Source organism: Convolutriloba macropyga, unplaced genomic scaffold (assembly GCF_964194025.1).
Source record: "Convolutriloba macropyga unplaced genomic scaffold, txConMacr16.3 SCAFFOLD_594, whole genome shotgun sequence".
Taxonomy (NCBI): Eukaryota; Metazoa; Xenacoelomorpha; order Acoela; family Convolutidae; genus Convolutriloba; species Convolutriloba macropyga.
The window spans coordinates 53,160-78,968 of record NW_027453227.1 but is presented as its reverse complement, the minus strand read 5'-3'; the positions used below and the strand labels follow the sequence as shown (position 1 = coordinate 78,968).

General features: G+C 36.2%; 1 long non-coding RNA gene across 1 annotated transcript; it reads right to left on the bottom strand.

Annotated features, from left to right (window-relative positions):
- Positions 1 to 4,485: 4,485 nt before the first annotated feature.
- LOC142358141 (uncharacterized) lies at positions 4,486 to 6,287 on the bottom strand. The gene is made up of 2 exons (XR_012761763.1): positions 6,078 to 6,287; positions 4,486 to 4,958 (listed from the first exon to the last, which is right to left on the bottom strand). It is a non-coding gene; the product is annotated as an uncharacterized LOC142358141 (long non-coding RNA).
- Between the last annotated feature and the right edge of the window lie 19,522 nt (positions 6,288 to 25,809).

The following is a 25,809-nucleotide window of genomic DNA, read 5'->3' as shown; positions in this document are numbered from 1 at the left end:
TGGCCTTAATTTCGGGTTAAAAGGTCATTGTTAGGAATTTTTGGGCTCAAAATGGTGCAATTTTTCATAATTTTTGTCATTTTTTTCAGTTTTTTATTTGAATAGTCTCAGGTTGAAGTTTTTCAAAGTTGATGAAGGCTTTTTTCTAGACAAAATTGCTTGTTATGACCATGTTATGAGCTATATGTTTAGGTACTATAAACACAAACACGCAAAATGATACTAATTTTTGCAATTTTTTTCAGGTTTTTTGAAAATTTTTGTCATATTTTGAGATTTTTAGCCCTAGTTGTCAAGAAACCTCATCTAGGGTTTGATAAAGGGTTTGATGATAGATTACTGCTTAGTTTCTAGTGGTAATAGAATAGTTTTCAACTTTTTGCCATCATGAATTTTAGCAATTTTTGACAAAACTTGCAATTTTTTCATATTTTTTGACATTTATTGTCATTATTCAAGTTGTTTGAGTCCCAGGGGCAAGAAAACCTCATCAGGGGTTGGATAATAAGTTACTAAAAAGTTTTAAGTTGACATGGAATAGGTTTCCAATTTTTGAATATCACAAATTTTACCGATTTTTTTGACAAAATTCGATTTTTTTTCAGCCTTTTGAAAATTTTCGTTATTTTTCAGTTTTTCCATCTTCAGGGACCAGGCAATCTTTTTTGAGGTTTGTTAATAGGGCACTGCATAGTTTCTAGTAACAAGGGAATTTTTTAAAACTTTTTAATGACTCGAATTTTAGCATTTTTTGATAAAATCTGCAATTTTTTTTAAGGTTTTCTAAGTTTTTGTCAGTTTTTAATATTTGTCCATTCTGAAGTGTGAGAAAACATATTCCACGTTCTAAAAAAGTTACTGCATGATTCTTAGTTTCAATAGATTTGTTTTCAACATTTTAACATTTCGAATTTTAGAAGTTTTTTGATAGAATTTGCAATTTTTTTCAAGTTTTTTTTTTCAAATTATTTGTAATTTTTTATTTTTTTCTTGCCTCTGTAGCGAGGTAACTTCATCCAAGGTGCGATAGTATGTTATTAAATAGTTGCTAGGGGGCAATTGAATGGCTTTCAGCATTTTAATAGAACAATTTTTTTTGAAATTTTAAAAATTATTGTCTATCGATCTTTGAGCGAATGAGTTTTTTGGATAGCCTCTAGAGACACAGAAATGATTCTGAAGATATTTATATCACGATTTTCAGCAACTTTTCCTTATAATTTGCAATTGATTTCTTTTTAAGTTTTTTGTCATTTTCGAGTTAATCGATCTTCAAGTGCCAATGAAGATTTTTCAGGTCTTGCTGATATAATACTGGATCGATTTCAGTAACAAAAAATTGTTTTAGCATGTTTGTGAAATAGGTATTTTTAAAGGGAAAAAATTTTGTCTTAGTTTTAAAAGCTTCAAGAGTTTCAGCAATGAGTATATTTTTGTTTAGGTTTGATTCTTTTAGTTTCTCAATTTTATGAGATGGTTTTTGTGTTCTGGCTGGCATTGTTCAATTGATCTGCTGGTCAGGTAGAGTACGTCTGAGTTTTTGCATTCAATTCTTTGAATTGTATTTCAGGACTTGTCCTGCTATGTTTTTTTCTTTGTCAAGATTTTTGTTACCGATCACATGACGTCACAATCACTTCAAATGTGCTTTATTTCATTCGTTCATGCAATTTCGAATGAATTGCATGAGTGACGTCATTTTTCACTCTTTGTGGAGCGAGTTTTTTGTTCATTAGCGTGATTAGGTTTTTGTTCTCACATGACTTACCTCACTCTCAAAAATGACTTACTCGCGCTGAAATTGACTTTTCTTTAATTCAGAGATAAGGTCAAGTTAGTGTATATCACTCTAATTGGAGGTTATTATTTAAGAGCACCTAATAGAAACGGCAACAACGTAAACAGATTCTTAATCAAATTTTAAGATCTCTGCCCTTAAAGAGCAGAACAAATCTTTTTTATTCTGACATTTACTTTTTGAGACTTCAGATCTACGCAGTTATTGCGGCTATTTTTTGACAATCAGACAGCTATGTTTTCCAACAAAACCGACGGTCAGAGACTCGATGCCCAGTCCCTGATAGACCGGGGGTAATACCTCCGTCGATGTGACGGAAACAGACTCAGGAGGTCGGATTTCGAATCCTTGCGTCGGCTGATGTTTTCGCACCCATAAATAATTATCGAGGCTACAGCAAAATTAAATTGAGCCGCTTGTCATTCAAGTGCATTTTTGTTGACGTTATTTGGTTTATTTTGATGAAGATTAATTTTTTCGCTTGCTCTGGAGTAGGTATTGGTTGGATTCTGATTTTTCTTATCAGTATCTGGTTTTCCTTTTGCATTTTTTCGTACTATGGGCGGTTTGTCAGATAATTCTTTCTTTGTCTCATTTGACTTTTTGTACGCAAAAGTGAGATAACTGGTAGAGCCCGGTGGGTTTTAAATGGCGCGGCAGTTCTCTTAGAGCATTGCTCCTTAGCTAAATTATTTTATGCGATACATCGAATCTGTCCAGGACACAGATTCATGTTTTTAAGGGAGCTTCTTAGAGATTTACAGTAACTAGGCCTCTTGTGAGGCCCCATCTGCTGTTATGTTTGATTTTTAAAAACGTTATCTTACTGCTCTTTTTGTTGTTTTTGTTTTGTAAGGGCTTTGCCTAAAGTCGTCAACTGGTTTTGGGCTTCGATTTGAATTGCGTGGAGATGTTTATCATTATTGACTCTAATTGACTTTTAAAGCTAATACTAAGTTCAGCTACAGTTAATACTTATAAGCACTTAGGGGTCCAAATCGACGCAACTTAGAGACCTCGCGTAAAGGCTAAAAATGGCCTATTTTTGAATCTTTTTCTTTAAAACTATTGTTATACTCGAAGAGAGCGTAAACAAGGCTCTGAAATGAGCTATTATAACGTTGTTGACAACGGCCAAACAAAAAGTTTTTCAGCTTTTAATCTTTTGATGATCGTTTATCAACCGATTTTGATCAAAAGGACGGGTCGCTCAAAGCAAAATTACAGCGTGAAATTAAAATAATGTTTTTTTGATATATTATATTAAATAATATATAAATTATACGCTAAATAACATATATTTACCATAAGAGATTTTGGCTACATTTTTTATTAATTGGATGTATGGGTGCGGCTTGTATTCAACCAGATTATTTTTAGTTCATGCTAGGTGCTCTTTAAAACAACAATGTCCTTCTTCAGCCAGCTTCAGAGATTTTTTGTGATAGGTGTCCGGTTAAAATCCGCCAGATACTAAAGTATTATCTGTTTTTCCTCTTGAAAAAAATGGGCTTCTGAAAATTAATTTAAATGAAATATTTTTTTTCAATCCAGGTTTAAGTTATAATTAGGACCACCTGCTGATCTAATGTTTGAAGTGCACTTGACTTGTCACGATACTTGTGCTTGTAAGTTAAGCGAAATATAATAAAAGTTGCGAGTATTACTTTTAAATGATCGAATTTTTAGCTCAACATTGCGAGCATCTACTGTTTCCAAAACAAAGCTAGTTGCAAAGAATATGCGCTCTCAAATTATGTGAAATCTAATTACGAAAATTTTGTTGAATGTTCTTCCGCAAAATGAAAATTCTGGTGGAAATTAGACTCCACTTTTCAAATTTATTTTAAAAGTGGAATTACTGACTAAAATTTCCATATAGGGCACCGACTTTTCATCCACGTACAATTTATTAAGATAGTAAAAGTGAAATCTGATTACAAAATTGAGTAAATTTAATCAAAAATTTGGTACCGGTAGACGCTCGTAGTGGCCTTTTTATTTCCATTTCGTGGTTTGCAGAATTTATTTTTATGATCTCTTGCCTATTCAAAAATGTTTATTGCGTGTTGTTACCAGGAATAGACAATTGAGAGTTTCTTGGGCTCGTCTTTATTGAAACAAACAAGTAACAATAAACAATAAACAGTTATTTGCGTCTTTGCCAATCTTTTGCTTGTGCTTTAAATTGTTTTTTTTTGTACTGTCTGTTGGATTGTGGGACGCTACTTCACGAGAGTTTTTTAAATGACAAAAGTTTTTTGATTTTTTGTTCTTTGTTTATTTTCCTCTACCTTTTGTTTTTACCATGTATATTGAGTACTCTGTCAAATAATAAATCACGATTCGGTAAATTTCCAACAGCGTCTCAGGGTCTGTTGAGAATGCAGCTTGTGAAGAATTTAAAAAACTGTTATCGCAACTTTTAGCAAGATTTTTTATTTTGAGTTTGGGGTTATTGAGTTGGTGGCCCAACCAACGTTTACTTTCGATCAATTTGGATCGTTTCCATCTAAATGAAAATGATTTAGAGGTGAAATGTAGCAGTAGCAGACTGTGCTAATTGATCTACGCGACGCTCTGAGAATAAGTATTAAACTGTAGAGATTTTAATAATTGTTTCGACATTCTTCTTAACAAAAATGCTCACCGCATCATTCCAAAAGAATGTCCGGATATCTCTGTGGTTTGGAAATCAATTAGTGGTTATAATTCTGAAAGTATAATAATTACCCATTAAACTAACTAAAATTCTGCAACAACAACAACCGAAACTGCTATACCAGCAAAATTTAACACCCACTAGGAACTCAAATTTGAGACTCGTCGAAAAAATTGGGAAACATAAGTTCCTCTAAATACTCTGTGACATAATGCTGATAACATTTAATGATATCTCTCAAACTTGAAGCACCCCCTCCAAAAATACATCTGAATTGTCTACACATTTTAGCGACGTAGGGGATATTATCAGCAAAGAGTAGTTTCCTAGAGTTTTTGGAGAAATATCGCCACTGGCATTGTTTCAGTTTGGTATCTGGTTCTGTTCTTGATTTTGTCAATGTTGTTTCCCACTGCTGACCTTCTATGCTGGTTTGCAGATCATAGTTGTCTTGATTCGGATGCTTAGAGTTCCACGTTTTGAGCGATGAGTGGTTTTCTAAATATTCACATTTTGGGAGAAATTTAGCTGTTCGTTGTTTATTCCAATTCAAGTTTTTCAACGATGAGGAATCGCTGACTTTGTTTCCGAGGTGAACTGTGAAAGCGTTTATGCTTAACGCTATAATCCCGTGTATCGTGAAAATAAAGGCTTTCGCTACAATCATTCCGGATTTAGATATTTTATTTTTTGGAACAGACCAGTTATATTATGAAAATGTCAAGCTAACTCGTAATCGCCTCAACTGAACAATATTAAGCAATAATTTTGGATCACATTTACTTTTTCCTTTCCAGAGCAACATTGTTTATAACAAATTTGAACTTGGTATCGCATGAGGTCGTTTAAATTTCACCCATCTGTATCAAAATAGCATTCAGCGAGACAAAGTGAAGTTCGTTTTCGGTTCAGTTCAGTTTACTGGTTGAAGCTGGGATACACGTCACCCGGGTTGGGCTCCCGGTGAATCTCATCGATGGACCATAGTTATTTCATAAACCCATCGATGGATTTTCGGGTCTTTCCCATTATAGCCCCCCCCCCCCAGCTTAGTGGACAGATAACTTATAGCCCCCCAATCAGAATGGGGGGCTACAATTTCATTGGGGGCTATAATGGGAAAGATCCGGATTTTCTATGATCCATCGATGAGTTTTCTATGATCCAGTGAAAATCAGAGCTTTCCCATCGATGGATTTTCTATAATCAGAAAAAATGGTAATGTCCCATCGATGGACTTTTTATGAAAATTCTATGATCCACCGATGGAAACTACTGGGAGCCCAACCCGGGAAGATATATATAAAGAAATTCTAACTGCAGATAAACCGTTGCCCCAATACCTGTATTAGGGACGAGGGAATAATGGGGGAATACACAAAATTTACACCCCCAAATAAGATTTGACAGAAAAATGAATGGTTGACTACCATAAAGGAACTTAAAAATCAAAAGATTCTTTGTATGCTTTTTTGGGAAAGTTGTAATTACACCATATAACCAACGTAGGCTTTCAATTCATCAAATTCCATTCATCAAAAAAGCACAAAATGTGAATGACCGGTTCGTATGAATGAGAGTAATGCTTCCCAGTTTGAGGACCCAAACGGAATTTACCCATTATCAGGCCTAACTTTCAGATCAGTTTCTAAACGTCCAGCCGCAATTGAGGTGCCGCAATTGATCAGACCACCCATCCAGACAAAAGTTAGCCATGATCATTCGATGAGTTCATGCTATGAGTTGTGTAATAGCGGGTATTGAAAGTATGTTAATTGTTTAAACTATGAAAAGTTATACGTATCTCAATCCACGTACTGATTTACATCTTGGTTATTAATGAAATTAATGAATGCAACAACAAACTGACACGTGCTTTTTTTACCAACCTTGTCCCCAACTTTTCATATTGTTATGTGTGATCTAAAGACCCTTTTAAAAATGTAAATTATCTGAGTAAAATGCTAGTAAAGATTAGTTGTCATGAGAAGAAAGGGAAGTACTAAATTAAAGATGATAAACATGACTGAAAAAAGTGCAGTAATTTCATGTACTAAATAAAGGCTGAATTTGTTCTAATGGCCACTGTTGTCAACCACTTATTCTAATTTAATAGTTCGGTTACAAGATTTGTCTCTGCGCTCCCATTAGCAGAAAGGTTATAGGCCCAGAGCTTTTCTACGTTTTCTACGTTATAGGCCCCTCGTAAAAAACATTGTTGCTGCGCCTCTTTGATACATTAGAGTTTAGCTGAAATCCCTGATGGAGGAAACAGAGAGGACAAGGGGAAAAAAGGCTTGTAGTACAGAAGTGGCCAAGTGAGATGACTTCACAGCTCATGAAGGAGCAAGAGTTGGAAGCTTGTATAGCTGGATGGGGGACTTCAATTGTGGAGTAAGAAGCTGGTGCTGTTGGTTGAGGGACTTCTTCTGTGGAGTCAAGAGCTCGTTTACCCAGTTGGAAGAATTCTATCGTTGTGTGCTCAGTCTGTTTAACTAAGCAGTGGATTCCGATTGTAGAGTCAAGAGTTAGTGGAGCTGTTGTGGGGGATCAGTAAGAAGGGTGGAATTTCAGTTGTGTACCGGAGTTGCCGGGAAACCAAGTTTGATCAGTATAGCTGAGAACAACCCAACCCAAACAACTGCTAATTCCTATTTGTCCTATTGTGTGTGCTGTGCTTCTTTACGTTGCAAGTTTTCTCGAAAAGAATTAAGTAAGTGGTGAAACGTTGGACTAATATAAGGGTTCGAGTGAAATATCTTCTGGGGGGGTTGATATCTTCATCTTGCTTGATTGCGGCAGATACCCCTTGGTTCAATGTCAATGTCTTTTTTCCCGATTTTTTAAGGACACTATTGGACTCCAACAGAATATCAACTTCTAGATTAATTTAGTCGACGAAACGAATTTTGCTTTGTGTTTTTTCTTTGTTTTTTTTAACAGTGATACCGTATTCAGCCTGTGCTAACCTGTCTCTATAAAGCGTTTTTGATACAAAAACAATACGATTCATTGCTTCGTTGACCTAAAATACAGCCACCAACAGTTAACAGATTCAAAAACATTGTAGAAAGGGAATGAGGTTTGATCTAAACCCGAACAACATTTTTCACTCAGCCTGACCAGTTTTACAGAGGAATTTTTACATAATAGAGCATTACTAGCTGAGAAAAACAAAGAATAGAGTATTTAGTGGCAGTGAAAACAACCAAGCTTAAATCTTTAGCTCAGTCGGTAACAATTAATGTTGAGAGATAGTTTGGGAGTCAGAGACTATGTTTTCCAGACGGAAATTATAAATAAATAAGGAAGTCTTAAAATCGAGCTCATAAGCAGAAAGATTAGTGCCAAGCGAGCGTGAGGATCTTTTTTTAAATTTCGCTCAACACTTTTAAACTCGTTTGCACTTGGCATTATTCAGCAAATTTCTTAGTGGGGCAGCCACCTATTTAGATTCTGTGCAAGATGTTAGAAATAAATCTTTTGAGGAGCAACGCAGGCAAGCGATAGAAAAATGTCGGGAAGAATTGGAAGAGAAGAAGAAAATTTTTGTGGTACAAGTTACCCGAGTCTTTAGACAAAAAATCAGTTCTTTTTTTTGAGACCACATAATCGTGATGACACTAGAGATAAGATGTACTCTATAAACGGTTCAAGCAAACGTTTAGAGAGACCTGAGCTACGTAAAGTCTTACCAGATTTAACGAGCCTCAAAAGGACTTCAAGTGAGAGTATATTAGACAAGGCGGCTCGGTAATGTGCGATGGCACATAAGGTTCCGACCCCGCCTATCCACAAATTTGGCATAATTGCCTACCAAATGAGGAACTGATAGAAGAACCCAAAAATTATTTTTTGCGATTCCCAAAAAAGCCCAAGTCTTTTTCAAAAAATTCGGTATCAACGATAAGATAACCTACAAAGCAAATAACTCAGTGGAGTAAAAATTGATGCATTAGATTGCTGTAATATGTCAATATTAAGAAACCGAGTCAAGACGAAAAGCAAAATCAAACAACAACAACAACAAACATTTATTACATCAAAAAATTTATGTCCCTCTTAAAAACTAAATTTAATAACAAAATCAACATACCGTCAGATAAACCCAAAACTAAACAAAAATAACTTATAAATCCCCAGAAAACATATGCGACCAGTTCATAAAAAAGTTTGGTAACAATTATACAAGAAAGACCAGAAACAGTAAAGTAAAAAAATTAACTTATTTTTTTGAAACAGTTAACTTCAAAGTAATAGATACCATTATGAATCAATTAATATTACCACAAATTTACGATTTCCACTACTTCTATAGAAGGGCATTAGGACCTGTCCTTATTCATTTTTTAAAGCGGCTAAAAAGAACAACAAAGAACAAACAAAATTTCAATTGAAACTTGCCAGAAAACGCTGTCAAAACCGTCAAGCCAATTTTTGGCACTCAAAATACATTTGATTGCGCCTTCTTCAAACAGCTATAATTTAGTACGTGGCTATTCATTAGTAAGACTAGGTAACAAGCAGACAAAAAAGCGAAGTGCTGAAGTATGTAATTTTTTTTTCGTAAACAAAATTACATTTAATGTCATGAAAGGCATTAATAACAAAAAGAGCTATTTAAATAGGGTCGTTTATTCAAAAAAAAGAGACCTGTAATTATCCAGAATATTTCTTGCATCTACAAAAAGAACGTCAAATATGACTAAAATCACACTAGTTGACTTTTTTTTTGTGAAAAACCGGTGTCGAAGCCAGTAAGGTCATTCAAACAAATCCTTCAAAAGATTTTGGGACACCAATCCCTCTTATTCCTTTGACACCCATAATGGTATATTTGACCTGTAGTTTACTAACGAGACTAGGTAACAAAAAGAAACATAAAAAGAACAAAATTGCGAAGTTGAAAAATTTTTTTCTTAATTTTGGAAAACGATTGTTTTGATCGTCATGAAAGCCATCAGCTATCTACGAATATCAGAATATCGGTTCCTCTACTCTTCTATGAAAAGCCAATGAAAGCTATCACTATACAGGAAATTTCATACGACCGAAATGACAAAGTATAAATGACAGTTAGAGACAAAATTAAAAAACTCAATTGATTTCTTCAAGAATGAGGCGTCGAGGCCGTTAAAACGAAGATGTATATCTTTCAGAATTTTAATATGTTCAATTGTGCCTTATTCTGAATGCTAATGAGGTGACATGAGAACCGTCAAAAATGTGATTATGTGACAAAATTAGAAAACGTGAAAAACTGGCAAATATCAAAACAAAAAAATCTGAAATCTTGTGGTATCAAAGCCAGAAAACAATAATTTCAGGCTTAAAACTGCAACTGAGAATAAATGTTAAATAAGTAGAAAGAAGAAGCGGTCGTTTTTTTGCTGACATTAAGCTGGAAGTTGTACAAATTAAGAAAAAAGTTGAGAAAAAGTTAATTAAGCCATTATTTATTGAAAGGTCAATCATTTTTTAAAAAAGAAACGACCATAAATTTTAAATTAAAAAACTTAATGCATTAGCTTGGAGCTGCTTAACAAGCAAATCGGTTGGAACTATCACTCCTGAGCTTGGATTTGATATGTTCTGTTTTTTATTATTAAAAAAAAAAGACCGACTGATTAAAACCCGACCTTTTTTGGATTGTAACAGTCCTAGAATGGCCAAAAACAAGCCCTAATAATACTTATTGTCACTTAGGAATAACTGATTGTTCGAATGTTGTAGATATAGATAATTTGTTAGTTGAAAACTCAAAATAAAATCTGCATTTTTGATAATCAACGAGTAAAGTTGGGAAAAAACGGTAAGGTTTTAACTACAGTGCACTCTCAGCGGACTCTGAAGTAGAAATAGCCCCCTCTGAGTCTACAAAGAATTTTTGAGTGTTGTTTGGGGATATACTGTCGGCAAATTTAATCAAAGTGGACTAAATTAGCTTATTTCGTGCTGTTTGTGATGAAAAAGTCTAAATTTTGAAATCTTTATCCAGATTTTTTGACCAAAAAAATTAAATCAAAACAATCAACAATGCTTGTTCGTCTTCAAAAATAAAATCAACGACACTATTCTTAAAAAATATAACAAATTTTAGCAAAATTGACGAAAATTTAGGCAAAAATTCCGGAAAATGTGAATAAAAACAACGTGAATTCACTCTTCTTTTCTCAGAACTTTAAACCTCGATAACTCTCTCTAGAAATCGAAAATTAAAAAAATCTTTTTAATTCCATATTCTACGCTGGATGAGCTTTCTAATGATACCAGTCTCAACTCTCTACGATGAATATATCGAGCGGCGAAAATTCACGGAACAAAAAAAAAACCCAGTTGAGTATATAGTTCCTCCCCCCTCAAGAGGGTCGGAACAATTATCTTGCCAGAAGAGATGATATGCAAAGCAACTTAACACTAGCGAAAAAGGCTTCAGTTAAAAAATGTTCTCTCAATAATTCTGAAAGGGCTTCCGAAGAAATCTGTAAATTTTTCAACACTCGTGAAGTACAGCAAAGACGAGAAAGCTCTTTATGAAATTGAACGGTACCTGATAAAGTTCGATAATGAAAACGTTAAGAGAAAAACTGAGCGCAATTTTTTCAATAAGGAACAAATGTTTCAACTGAACATATCGCGAAAGACTTTAAGCTTAAGAAAAGATCTGAAGAGCAAACCAAAGCTTCCTCAAGAAAAATTTTCAACTGTGGTGAGCAAGGACATCTGGCCAAGTTTTGTGGGGAACAACTCAAACCTAAGCAACTCAAATCCTAATCCAAAGCAGGAGAGAACCACTCAGAGTGGTTTGCAAATATTAGTTGAAGAGCAGAATTGAGAAGATTTTTTTCCTGCTTCCAAACTTCCACGGAAAAAACCCTGCAAATGAGTTAGTTTTGGACTCAGGTGCTACTACTCTTATGATTAATGACAAAATATTATTTATAGATGTAGACAAGGATTATTTGGATGCCATCCCTATTGCAAACAGCAGTAAGACTTTTTTAGCGGGAAAGGAACAGTTGAAACCAGAGTTTCGGATTGCAGTGGGTAATAGCAAAGAATACATTTAAGTACAGCGTTGCTTGGGCCTAAAAATACAAGGAATCCGGTAACAGTGTCAAAACTTAGAGCAACAGGCAATGAGATATTCGTTTGTAGGACTTAAAAAACACGAACTAAAAACGGAACAATTTTCTCTTTTGAGGAAAGAGATAGTTCGTTTTTCTGTAACAACATTGACTACAGAGAAACGTCAGAGCAGTGAGGCTTGAATGGCAGAGATCTCCTAAATTTGTGACATGAACGCTTGGGTCAACAATCTGTTGAGGACATTTACAAAAAAAGATCAAGCAGTAGGACTAAAACTAAACAAGCAAGATCCAGCAAACTGTGAAATATTTCAGTTGAACAATCATTCTTATTCTGAATGCTAATGAGGTGACATGAGAACCGTCAAAAATGTGATTATGTGACAAAATTAGAAAACGTGAAAAACTGGCAAATATCAAAACAAAAAAATCTGAAATCTTGTGGTATCAAAGCCAGAAAACAATAATTTCAGGCTTAAAACTGCAACTGAGAATAAATGTTAAATAAGTAGAAAGAAGAATCGGTCGTTTTTTTGCTGACATTAAGCTGGAAGTTGTACAAATTAAGAAAAAAAGTTGAGAAAAAGTTAATTAAGCCATTATTTATTGAAAGGTCAATCATTTTTTAAAAAAGAAACGACCATAAATTTTAAATTAAAAAACTTAATGCATTAGCTTGGAGCTGCTTAACAAGCAAATCGGTTGGACCTATCACTCCTGAGCTTTGATTTGATATGTTCTGTTTTTTATTATTAAAAAAAAGACCGACTGATTAAAACCCGACTTTTTTTGGATTGTAACAGTCCTAGAATGGCCAAAAACAAGCCCTAATAATACTTATTGTCACTTAGGAATAACTGATTGTTCGAATGTTGTAGATATAGATAATTTGTTAGTTGAAAACTCAAAATAAAATCTGCATTTTTGATAATCAACGAGTAAAGTTGGGAAAAAACGGTAAGGTTTTAACTACAGTGCACTCTCAGCGGACTCTGAAGTAGAAATAGCCCCCTCTGAGTCTACAAAGAATTTTTGAGTGTTGTTTGGGGATGTACTGTTGGCAAATTTAATCAAAGTGGACTAAATTAGCTTATTTCGTGCTGTTTGTGATGAAAAAGTCTAAATTTTGAAATGTTTATCCAGATTTTTTGACCAAAAAAATAAAATCAAAACAATCAACAATGCTTGTTCGTCTTTAAAAATAAAATCAACGACACTATTCTTAAAAAATATAACAAATTTTAGCAAAATTGACGAAAATTTAGGCAAAAATTCCGGAAAATGTGAATAAAAACAACGTGAATTCACTCTTCTTTTCTCAGAACTTTAAACCTCGATAACTCTCTCTAGAAATCGAAAATTAAAAAAAATCTTTTTAATTCCATATTCTACGCTGGATGAGCTCTCTAATGATACCAGTCTCAACTCTCTACGATGAATATATCGAGCGGCGAAAATTCACGGAACAAAAAAAAACCCAGTTGAGTATATAGTTCCTCCCCCCTCAAGAGGGTCGGAACAATTATCTTGCCAGAAGAGATGATATGCAAAGCAACTTAACACTAGCGAAAAAGGCTTCAGTTAAAAAATGTTCTCTCAATAATTCTGAAAGGGCTTCCGAAGAAATCTGTAAATTTTTCAACACTCGTGAAGTACAGCAAAGACGAGAAAGCTCTTTATGAAATTGAACGGTACCTGATAAAGTTCGATAATGAAAACGTTAAGAGAAAAACTGAGCGCAATTTTTTCAATAAGGAACAAATGTTTCAACTGAACATATCGCGAAAGACTTTAAGCTTAAGAAAAGATCTGAAGAGCAAACCAAAGCTTCCTCAAGAAAAATTTTCAACTGTGGTGAGCAAGGACATCTGGCCAAGTTTTGTGGGGAACAACTCAAACCTAAGCAACTCAAATCCTAATCCAAAGCAGGAGAGAACCACTCAGAGTGGTTTGCAAATATTAGTTGAAGAGCAGAATTGAGAAGATTTTTTCCTGCTTCCAAACTTCCACGGAAAAAAACCTGCAAATGAGTTAGTTTTGGACTCAGGTGCTACTACTCTTATGATTAATGACAAAATATTATTTATAGATGTAGACAAGGATTATTTGGATGCCATCCCTATTGCAAACAGCAGTAAGACTTTTTTAGCGGGAAAGGAACAGTTGAAACCAGAGTTTCGGATTGCAGTGGGTAATAGCAAAGAATACATTTAAGTACAGCGTTGCTTGGGCCTAAAAATACAAGGAATCCGGTAACAGTGTCAAAACTTAGAGCAACAGGCAATGAGATATTCGTTGGTAGGACTTAAAAAACACGAACTAAAAACGGAACAATTTTCTCTTTTGAGGAAAGAGATAGTTCGTTTTTCTGTAACAACATTGACTGCAGAGAAACGTCAGAGCAGTGAGGCTTGAATGGCAGAGATCTCCTAAATTTGTGACATAAACGCTTGGGTCAACAATCTGTTGAGGACATTTACAAAAAAAGATCAAGCAGTAGGACTAAAACTAAACAAGCAAGATCCAGCAAACTGTGAAATATTTCAGTTGAACAATCAAAAAACTTCCTTTACCAAAACACGTAGGGCCAAGAATCAGTGTAGTCCTAGTAATTTTCACTATAGCCATATTACTGCTCTTCCACCCGAAGACTCTGATAGCCACAGGTAGGCAATTGGGTTCGTGGATATATTTAGCAGGTATCAAAAACTTTATTTTTGAGGTCAAGGGATTAAGCCATTGAAAAAGTTTAACAGTTGATTGCCGATATAGGATAACCAGGAGTCTTAGTTTGCGAAGGTGCAGGGGAAAATGTCTCAAATCGCAAGAAGCAAATATGTAGACAAATAGATTGTAGACCAGAATTCTGGGCACCTTATACCACAAGAAAACGGCAAGATTGAGAGGAATTGGGAAACAATAACATCAATGGCTAGATGTCTTTTAGAGCAATCAGTAATAGAAAAACAGTGTAGGCCTTCTGCACTCAGTATGCCACGTCAGATTAAAATTTCTGGTTGCACGTCAGCGGAAGACACCATTTTAGGCAATGTACAAAAAGAAACATAACTTAGGCTCTACCAAAATGTCCGGTTGTTCAGCTTTTGCGCATGTTGAAAAAGGTGTTCGAGGCAAAATTGATAGAACTTCTCAAAAACGATTAATTTTGAGATCTTCAGACAAAAGTAGGACTAATCGAGTAGTTATTACCAAAAAACAAAAGGGGGTCCTTATGTCCGAAAATCGCGGAATGTAATTTTCAACGAAAAAAAAAATATAATGAAGTCAACGAAATGAAGAAGGGGCGGTGAACAAGCATCAGTTTGATTTAGATAGAGATTTAAAACCGGTAGCTTTTCGTGCGAAAACTGTCATCAAAAAATTATTACCTAAGTCCATTGATGAAGCCATTAGGGATAAAAATGGTATGAAGCAACCAAATTTAAGTGTATCTCGTAGGGTAAAATTAAATTTTGGAAACTGGTAGAGAACAAAAGAAAGAAACTCATTGGTAGCCGCAGGCAATTCGTGGTGGATAACAAGGTATAAGGACAAGATTCGTAGCAAAAAGGTTTAGCCAATTTCTTGATCGTGATTAGAATAAAACATACTCACCAACAACACCTCTATCAACAATTAGAGTATTGATAAGCTATGCAGTTCGTAGAGACACCAAGTTGAAACCATTCAACATAAAAGCAGCTTAATTGATAAAGAGACATAAACGCTGTCATTGAAAAATAAATTTTTTTGCAACAGCATGAATGCTTTATAAAATTGACAAGCAAGGAAATGCTTTAACTTGTAAGCGGAGTGAAAATTTATACGGATTGAAACATTGAAACACTCAGGAAAAAATTGGTACCTGACAGCCAAAACTTTTCATGGTCCAGGTGAATTAGGTTTTGCGCCGGCTACTCTAGATAAGTGCCTTTTTATAAAGGAAGGGGAAAATGGTATAGCGGGAATGGTGTCTTTAGGTATAAAACATGGTGATTTTAGGGTTGCAGGAAGACTTTTGGGGAAGTTTTAAAAATAGATAATGAGCATTTCCCAATTTTTTGTTACGGAGACCTTAGTTTGTTGACTCTGAACTATAAAAATTCAACAAAGAGGAATTGAAATACTGCTAAGTCATTAGTGTGCAATAACCTAATAATGTACAAAAATCTACAAAAGTCGTCTCTTGTAGTTAAATTGTTGGAGAAGTTTAACACGGGCAAATCAAAGACACTGGAAACAACACTAGAAGGTATCTTGAAGCCTTGAAAATTAGATTTACCAAAGATACAAAACAATTAGCATAGAGAATTGCAATGATGTGACTATAATGTCATAGTGGGGTGTTGGAATTTTCTGGCATCAACAGTAGACCAGATATTCCTCACGCAGCTAATTTATTGAGTTCTTTTTTCAAAATCCTGGTAATGGACATTGAAATCATGTCAAAGAGAAAAAGTCAGAAATGATCTTTACAAAAAATAAGAAATTGGAGTTGACAAGTTTTTCAGACTCAGATAGGGCAGGCAACATAGATAATAGAAAAAGTACAAGTTGTAATTGTTTTAATGTTAAAGATAGTTCAGGTTCAATCAGTTAGGCTAGTAAGTAACAAAAATGTGTATCTACTTCAGCAGCTGAAGTTGAACTTTTTGCTGTAGTCGAGGCAAGTAAAAAAAGCCGTACATTTTGGAAATCTATTACGAGAAATAGATTTAAACTCCAGCAGCCAGTAAACGTCTTTGTAGAAAAATCAGATTGTAAAATTTTTAGTAAAAAATCTGAAGATTAACGGAATGATAAAGCGCTATGCATCAAATGTGCACTTTGTTCGGACCTTCTCGAAACAAACACTTAACATGATAGGAGGAGTATTGAGAGTTGTACGTATCTCAATCCACGTGCTGATTTACATCTTGGTTGTTTATTAAATGATTGAATGCAACAAGGAGCTAACAAGTACTATTTATAACAACTTTGTCCCCAACTTTTTATATTGAGAAGTCAAGGAAGTAGTAAATTAAAGGTGATCACCATGAATGTAAAAGTGCGGTAATTTGGGGTAATAAATAAAGGCCGAATTTTTTGCTAATCGCCACGCCACTGTTGTCAACGATTAATTCAAATTTAGTAATTCGATTACAAGAATTGTGCCTTCGTTCCCATTAGCCGAAAGCGGGGACCTCACTCTGGGCTCTATATGTCTCAATGGCGATAAAACCCCAGCCTTGCTTTTACATGCCTTCCTCAACTAGGGCGTGGCTCTAAAGGCGTCTGGCTCAGTAAGAATATTGGACCATAATGGGAGATGGAGGTGAGGGATTTGTTCGTGTTCGCAGTATTGGACATCAAGACAAAAGTGGGAAAGAATGGAGATGAGTTCAGAGGCAGAATGTGACTACACCTTCATTCATCAACGCTGCATATTACAATATAATGATTTCTGTATTTTGTAGTTTTTTTTCGAAAGTCATAATTCGATCCTAATATGAACTCTGGCTGAGTCGACCTTCGACAACACTCCTTTGCATAATCATACATGATACTAGCAAAGGACGAGGAGAATCTGGGCCGAGGCGCCGAAGCTGAAAAGCGCGTAAACAAGTGAAAAAGCGTTGAAATTATGTAAGACAAGGGCTAACTGCTGTGAAAACAAAAATTTGCGTTATTTCAACGATGATCTTGCTTAATTAAGTGTGTAACATCGTTTTCGTCTGCTGTCTATAAATATGTATAAATAAATATGATTTAGTCAACTAACTCTTATCTCTATATCAGCGTTTAATTTGGTATTTGATCGTAAACCAAAAAAGCACTTAATTTGAAGCGTATGAACTATGTTTTTCTATGGAGTTAATTTATCTCTCTGTTTTTGTTCTAAAACGAAGAGCGCATTTGATTAACTATGATATAATATGGGCAACCAGCACAAACAAGAACTGACGAAAACCGGGAAAAGTGGGACAAGAATTTTAGATAACAGGAGTTTGGCATGAGGAATTGTCCCCCGATTGAGTTTGCAAATGCCAACTGATGTGAGAAATGCAGTCAAAGGTGCTGAAAAATAATAATTTGACTCCGAAATTTGTATAACTTTCATCAGTCACTTACTCAATGGTATTATCTGTGAAATTAAGATAAGCGTTGACATTAGCGGTGAATATTTGTGAGGTTTGCTATTTTAGCAGTGAACAACTTTTTTTCCTCCGCATTCTGCTGGTAGCGGTGAAAAATTTTCTTAAAAGGTGAAAAAAAATTCACCGCTGAAAATTTTTCACGGCATTCATCGCATTGAGCGCAAATCATACAATTTTCACTCAAATTCAACGCAAATCTTACATCTTTGACTGATTTTTAGCAGTGACACCTCGACCCGGACTTTTGCTAGCTTTCTACCTAATTTAAAACGTATTGCATGAGCATTTTGAACAATCGAACGTGTTTGATTAAAAACACTAGGCTCGTTTTTGTTAAAATAGTATAATTCTCTGGCGCAGTAGAGGATTTTGGCCATGAAGGGTAAATGGTGTCAGCGCGGAACAATCTGTTATCCTAACTGGATTTCATTCATCACAGCAAGGATCGTAGGCTGATAATGGCGTAGCGTTTCTGGATAACTGTCATGAGATAGCCTCATACCCGTTGTCATACATCATAAATTAATTTAGTGCAGTAAATTTATCATACGATGTACTTAATTTATTTCGTGTACTTATTCCTGAGGGGCATGTGTATAAGTCATTTTTATTTCACATGTTAGTCTGTTGCTCCCATCTCCCATAGCGGGAAATTAGTGTTCACGTTTTGTTATGACTTCTGGAATACCAGATGCCTTAATCTCCATTCTCTTAGTTTTGCACTTCGCGTACAGTTGCTCAATTTAACTAATTCTTCATTAACTGTCTTTACAAATCGAGTAAAGTAAACAATTAGTCCTTTCGCGATTCGCTAAGCGGATTCATTTAGAAATTGTGTAAAGCGCACTCGCCGTGCAAGTAGGACATAGAACATAAACACAACTCGCGACTCAAGATCAAGTACGCAATTTCACTCGTGTACGACATGGCGCAGTCAGCAGCTCAGAAGCGGACTCCACTTGGCATTGAGCCATTTTGGGATAAACCTAGTGTAGACCCGCCGCTGAAATGGGAAAAGTGGCAGATGCAGGCCAAGCTAGCTCTTCTTGCGAAGAAAAATATTACAATAGACACTTTGTTGGAACCAAAACCCAAAACAGTGCAACTACCACTTGAACCGATCTATGAGGTTACGATAACAGGATCATCGGCACAATCGGAGAGGGAAAGATTGGCGAGGAACGCTCAATCAAAAATGAACTGGGAAAATCGGTGCCAGAGACAACTGGAGATAGGAAAAATGTGCGGAGACAAACCATGGGCACAGGCCGATCCAAAGACTGTGTCAATGCTATACCTCAGTTTGGGCACTGAAGGACGTCGAATTGTTTGTAGCCAAAACCCACACCTCAAGATGGACAGTCTCTCAACAGCAGAACTTTGGACAATCATGGAAACATCATTTATTCGTCAGCGCAATATCACATTTGATAGATATGTACTTCTCACCACGAAACAGACAAGAGGAGAGTCCATCGAACTTTTCTTCGGAAAATTGAAAGAACTTTCTGAGAATTGCGAGCTCGGAAGTCAAGAAGACACCCTCATCAGAGATTTATTTATTGCAAATATGTTAGATCCAGAATTTCAACGGGAATTGTTGCGAGAAACTTTAGAACCAGCGCAAGCATTACGTTTGGCCATAAATATGGAACTAGGTCAAAGAAACCAACTACAAATTACAAACTCGCAATCTGCTCCGCAAGTTAATGCAATAATTCCTCAACGGTCTTTTTGACCACCGAATCAACGGCCGACTACATCTAGCTTTCCTCGATCACCAAACCAACTCTGCAGGAACTGTGGCTTAACTTGATCAGCTAATCATAAAGTCAAGTGTATTGCGAGAGGCAAGACTTGCAATAATTGTGGCCTCCAAAACCATTTTTCGCGAGTGTGCAGAAAACCGAAGTCCTCGTCAAACAAATCTAGTCGCTCTAATGTTAACTCCGTTGAAGAAACTACAACTGACCAAACGGTAAACACTATACAAAATATGAACTATAACCCGCAATGCGAATCGGACTACGATAGCTCAGATGACAATATGGTCGCTAGCATCGCAAGTAACGCAATACAGATCGAACCAAAGAACAGCATCTTACAAATTGGTAACACCCACATTGGACTTCTCATTGATTCAGGCAGTGTATGCAGTATTTTACCCGAGTCTCTTGCTTCGGAAAGTGTGGAAAATTCTCCCCTTGCTCGTTGGCTGATGATAGCGCCTCCCCAGGAACTCAAAACATTTTCAAACGAACCCATAAACGTGACGGGTATGATACAGGCACCAATTGCGAGCAATGGATGGCGACTTGAAGAAGCTGATTTTGTAGTAGTCCGTGATGGGCTAAAACCACTAGTGGGTAGAGATCTATTTGACGCTCTCGGAATCTCAGTAACTCAAATCCCAAAACATGAAGGTAGTATGGTCAACACTATCACATCTCAATGTCCATTTAAAACACGTATCGCACAACAATTTCCTCAACTTATTACACGTATTGGTCGCTCATAAATACAAATTGTCAAATCTAATTTCCATCAAAATTTTCAGCCAAAACATCAAAAGGGTAGAAGAGTACCCATTAATTTACATTCTGTTTCTTAGACGACATTTTAATTGTTAGCAAAGGTTCAGAAGATGATCACTTCCAACTTGTCTTAGATTGTCTTAAAAAATTGGATGCAGATAACCTTCGAATTAACCTTCCGAAATGCCACTTTGCGAAACAACAATTTTCCTGGTTAGGATATAAAATAACTCAATCTGGGATCTCGTCACTCGAATCCAAAACATCCTCTATTATGTCTTTACAACCACCTAATACACTTAAAAAATTACACTCATTCCTCGGCTCAGTCCACTATATTAGTAAATTTATTCCCAATTTAGCTCAACTTTGCCATCCTTTAAGACCTCTACTTCGTAAGTCTACTAAATACATTAAATACACGAATGCCATTAAAACTCGCATACCAAATCATACAGAAAACTTTCACTATAACCCTCAACTTGAAACACAAATCAATTGTGATGCTTCTCGCTCCGGATTGGGAGCAGCACTAGAACAACTAACAGTTGACGGTTGGAAGCCGATATCTTTTGCATCCCGATTTTTAAACAGTAGTGAAGAACGTAATAGTAATAACGAATTAGAACTTCTTGGGGTAGTTTGGTCAATAGAATATTTTAAAAATTATTTGTATGGTAAAGAATTCACTGTTATCACTGATCACCGCGCATTACTTTCCATTTTAAAAGAACATCGATCAAATAAAAGTTACAACAGTAGGTTATCACGATGGGTTGATCGTCTTTTGCCTTATCAGTTCTAAATAGAGCATCTACCTGGCGCGAAAATGGGACTAGTTGATTACATATCTCGTAATCCATATCAACCAGCAAAAAGTGTTTCCAAATTTGACGAGGAATTTTTAGTTGCAACATTATCGAGCATACATTCTGATGCCCAATTACTTCAACGGAAACACAATCTCTCAGCTAATTCACTTCATAAATTATATATTGATATTGATGGTGAACATAAAAATTCCACCACCAATACAGCACAAGTTTTAACCATTAATTACGTAACACCAAATCCTCAAACTGAAATTCATGATTTACTCGCCCCGCGAAACAATAGTTCAAAATTCTATTCAAAACAGACCTCTAATTCAGACATAAAGTCCGGCCAGCGTGTACGCTTAACAAACGTTAGTTCAAATCTCGCCCCGCGAAATAATAGTTCAAAATTCTGTTCAAAACAAACTTCCAATTTAGACATAAATTCCGCCCAGCATGTACGCTTAACAAATGATAGTCCGAATCTCGCGCCGCGAAAATACAACTCTAATGTAACCTCCTTTAAATTCAATCATCCGTATAGCACACACGCCCTGCACGTACATTTAACTAATAATACTAAATCATTCGCGGATCAAAAACATAATTTATTTCTTCATTCCACTAATAGTATTAATTGTACTAGTGCACATGACCAGCGAGTACATTGAAGTCAAAATGATTCCGTATTAGCTCATACATATCCTACTCCAAAAGTTAACAATTCTAATTTAATTAATACCACCTCCGATCTCGCATCGCGAGTACGCTTTTCCTTTAACAATTTAACACCCGACCGGCATAATCCTCTATTATTTACTCAAAAGACTAGAATGCATTCCTCAGATGACTCTTTTGCAAAGCAAGTTACTAATTCCTCAATTCATTCTAAATCTGCGTCACATAGTCTACCATTTACAACTAAACCTGTACAAATTGAGTCTCAAATGCTAGTAAACAAAAGAAAAGCGTCACTCGCTTATATCAAAATGCTTCCAAATTTACTCCATTAAATCATTCTCACTAGTCAATCAAAAATCAGCCTCAAATTCCTACCCTTTTTAGTAAGCCACACTCAAATACTTTAAATAACTCACGTGCTCAATTAACAAACAACAATTAAGTGTTTTTTGCCCAAACTCAACCTGAAATTCAGTTGTCTTCCTCTTTGTCAATTAACTTAATTGAAAAAAATCAACTCTCATCAACAATGAGTCAACAAGCTTCATCTCTCAAGGGAAAATAACTCTCCTCCCGAACAACCAGAGCTTCGCCTCGCGTGTCATTCACCGACAATGCAACCACAAGTACGCCACGCAGATCCTCCTCGCATTCAAATTTAAGCACCCCACTAACGGATAGTCCCCAAGTAATGTCGTTTGAACGAGTGGTGGGAAAAGTATTTAGCAAAGGTCTCATTGCATCACTCACAAGTAAGGACGCAGTTCTAAAAGAGGGACTGCATAATTCGGGGAGATGAAGAAAGACTGAAGGCCCTCAACCCGTATCTTCATAGCAATTGGCGGGACCTTCATGTGACTGGCGGGTGTGTTTGTATGGAAGAGAAGGTGGCCATTCCGAATGCACTCAAAGATGCCCTCATTAACGACTTACATGCGAGTCACCCAGGTAGCTGGGGGATGATATGTAGGGCTCAGCACTGCTGGTGGCCATACATGAATCGTGATTTGCTTGTCAAAGCAATAGAGTGCAAATCTTGCACTGCTATCGGTAAAAATTTAAAATCTGTCATTCCCGCAAAACAATTTAAAGCACATACACCATGTATAGTTCCAAACCAAGAAATACAAATAGATTTTGCAGGGCCCATTAATAACGAAAAAGAACATGAAATATACATTTTAACTTGCCTTGATAGATTTTCAAAATACCCTTCTGCAGAATTGGTTGATAATGCAAATGCCTCGAATGTCATAAAGTTCTTAGATAATTATATACAAATTCATGGAGTTCCTCGTTCCTTAAGAATAGATCAAGCCCGTTCGCATATGTAAACATAGAACAACTAAGCTTTCGCCATTCGAATCTCACTTCGGGCGTAATGCTAATACACTACTTAGTAATATAAGTACTCAACCAAAATCATCTGACTTAAGTTATGAAAAAATTTTGAATCATTATTTAGATGAAGAAACTGTAACCCCTAATGAATTGCTGCTGGAGGAACACTGGGGAAACAGCCGGAGTGACGACGAAATTGAAAAAAATAAGTGTAAGGCGACAACGGATGCCACCACTCGCGAACGGCTAGGAACCGATAATGAATCCCGTTTCCTTCGCACCACAAAAGCGCATCGCCCACTTCCATTGAAAGAACACGCCGTACGGTTAAACATTGCCAGAAAGAAACACCATCATAAGAGATCCAAGAAGAATCTGGATGGCTTGTATGAGGTGTTGGCCCCAGGATCGGTAGTACAAAAGGCCGATCAATACATTTCGGTTATTCGCGAGCCGGGAAAGATGGAAGTGACAGTACGCAATAGTGATATTGCAAAATTTGGTACTCGGGAAGAACGAAAAACCAAATTGACCGACTACATAGACCGCCGAGGACCCCGCACACACGAGAAAACAACTGAGGCTAAGATACTTAGCCACGTCAAAGAGTGTACCCGCATACAAAAAGGCGACCGAAAAATGAAGCATAGAAAACGAGAAAGTGTAGTGGTGTACTCTCGAATAAATCTAACATGGCTCGCGCAATGCGAGTACGCATGCCTAAAGTTCCAGACAATTTCGCTCCCCAAATAATACCCGAAATTCCAGAGGCTGCTCCCGAACAGCAAATTATAACTGGAGAAGAATTAATTGCACCCCCTCCTACAAATACTCAACAAGAAGCTCTCTTATCATCTCCTTCAGTTCCAACAACAACATTACCCCATACTCTGACAAGAACAACCAAACGGACTAGAAAAAGTCCTAAATATTATAGATATGATAAAGAAGATTCATCTGGTGACTCCACTACTTCGTGTCTTCCGAACTTTGCTCCACCTCGTAGGAAGCGACGCGTAGGCGACAACGAATCGATACAACCTTCGGTTGTACAAACAATAGTTGATACAGCTACGCGGGTCGAACCTATTGCAAACGACTTTCCCTCGCCTATCATAGGACAGGTGTCACCGACGGACCCCCGTATACGACCAGCCGACCACAGCACTTCAAATGAACTAATCATTGATGAAGAAGACATGTGAAAACTCTGATCCATTAAACTTGATACATTATTAATTATGACTAGCTATGATAACCAGTAAATATATTGTTGATACTATTTAACCGGTGAATAAGTATTATTATTATTCATATTGTTATTAAAATTTTACGTTATGCAATTTTATTTTGTTTTGAAGCGGGAGAAATGTCATACATCATAAATTAATTTAGTGCAGTAAATTTATCATACGATGTACTTAATTTATTTCGTGTACTTATTCCTGAGGGGCATGTGTATAAGTCATTGTTATTTCACATGTTAGTCTGTTGCTCCCATCTCCCATAGCGGGAAATTAGTGTTCATGTTTTGTTATGACTTCTGGAATACCAGTTGCCTTAATCTTCGATCTCTTAGTTTTGCACTTCGCGTACAGTTGCTCAATTTAACTTATTCTTCATTAACTGTCTTTACAAATCGAGTAAAGTAAACAATTACTCCTTTCGCGATTCGCTAAGCGGATTCATTTAGAAATTGTGTAAAGCGCACTCGCCGCGCAAGTAGGACATAGAACAAAAACACAACTCGCGACTCAAGATCAAGTACGCAATTTCACTCGCGTATGACACCCGTATAATGATCTACAACACGGTTATGCCAAAGTAACAACTTAACATATTTATTGAGTGCTTCTAAAATGAGTGGATGTTTTACATCAGAGCCAACATTAACTAACGGCTCTATGCAGCCAGCCATATTGATTAGAAGGTTTCTTCTGTTAAAGGGAGAATCAGGCAAAACGACTGTCCTGCTCGACAGAATTTTTTTAGGAGAGATCTTTTTTATTGGGAATGAACGTGCTTTACATGGAAAAGATACGGGAGATGACGCTCGACTTTGTCAAGCTCGGCAGAATTATAGAAACCATCATCGAGATTGTGATACAATCATCAATGTTAGGCGTATCAATATTGGATAGACTCTAAACATATCAAACGTAGTTAGGAGGTTTATTAGATGACTATGTAGGGTATGCGGAAGAAAAAGTAATAAATTTGTCTACCTGATCGGGTGCTATACCAAGTTTCACGTTGCGTGATGTATTTCAGTGCATGGCTCAAACTGCAGTAGCCTGGTTTTTCTTGATTCTGAATCCCCCATTAAGCAAATTGATCAGAGAGGCTCAGCGGACTGTGTGCGGGTTATCAATTGAACCAATAGAAGCTACTAGAATCTTGCATAAGCGATTTCCATTAAAGATTTGGTGCTTGCTACTATATTCAGGCCATTGCAAAACAGTGATGAGGTCGGTTCACAAAAAAATTTTCTTCACTGGAACTGTTACTTAGCTTGGCAGGTGTCAAACGAGTGGTTTTTTAGAATGTCTTTTACATCCAGCATTGGAAAAGTGGTCATGTTCAAAGACTCAATGCGTACTTCCAGCAATGTGAAAGAATCTTTTGTTTGTGGCCGCCTGAATTAGGTACCCATATTTAGAGAAACGCAATGCACTGAAATCTCAAAAACTTTTGTGGAGCATATATAGTATTAGCTTCAAGGATTCTCATAAGTAGATTGTCGGTCATAAGTA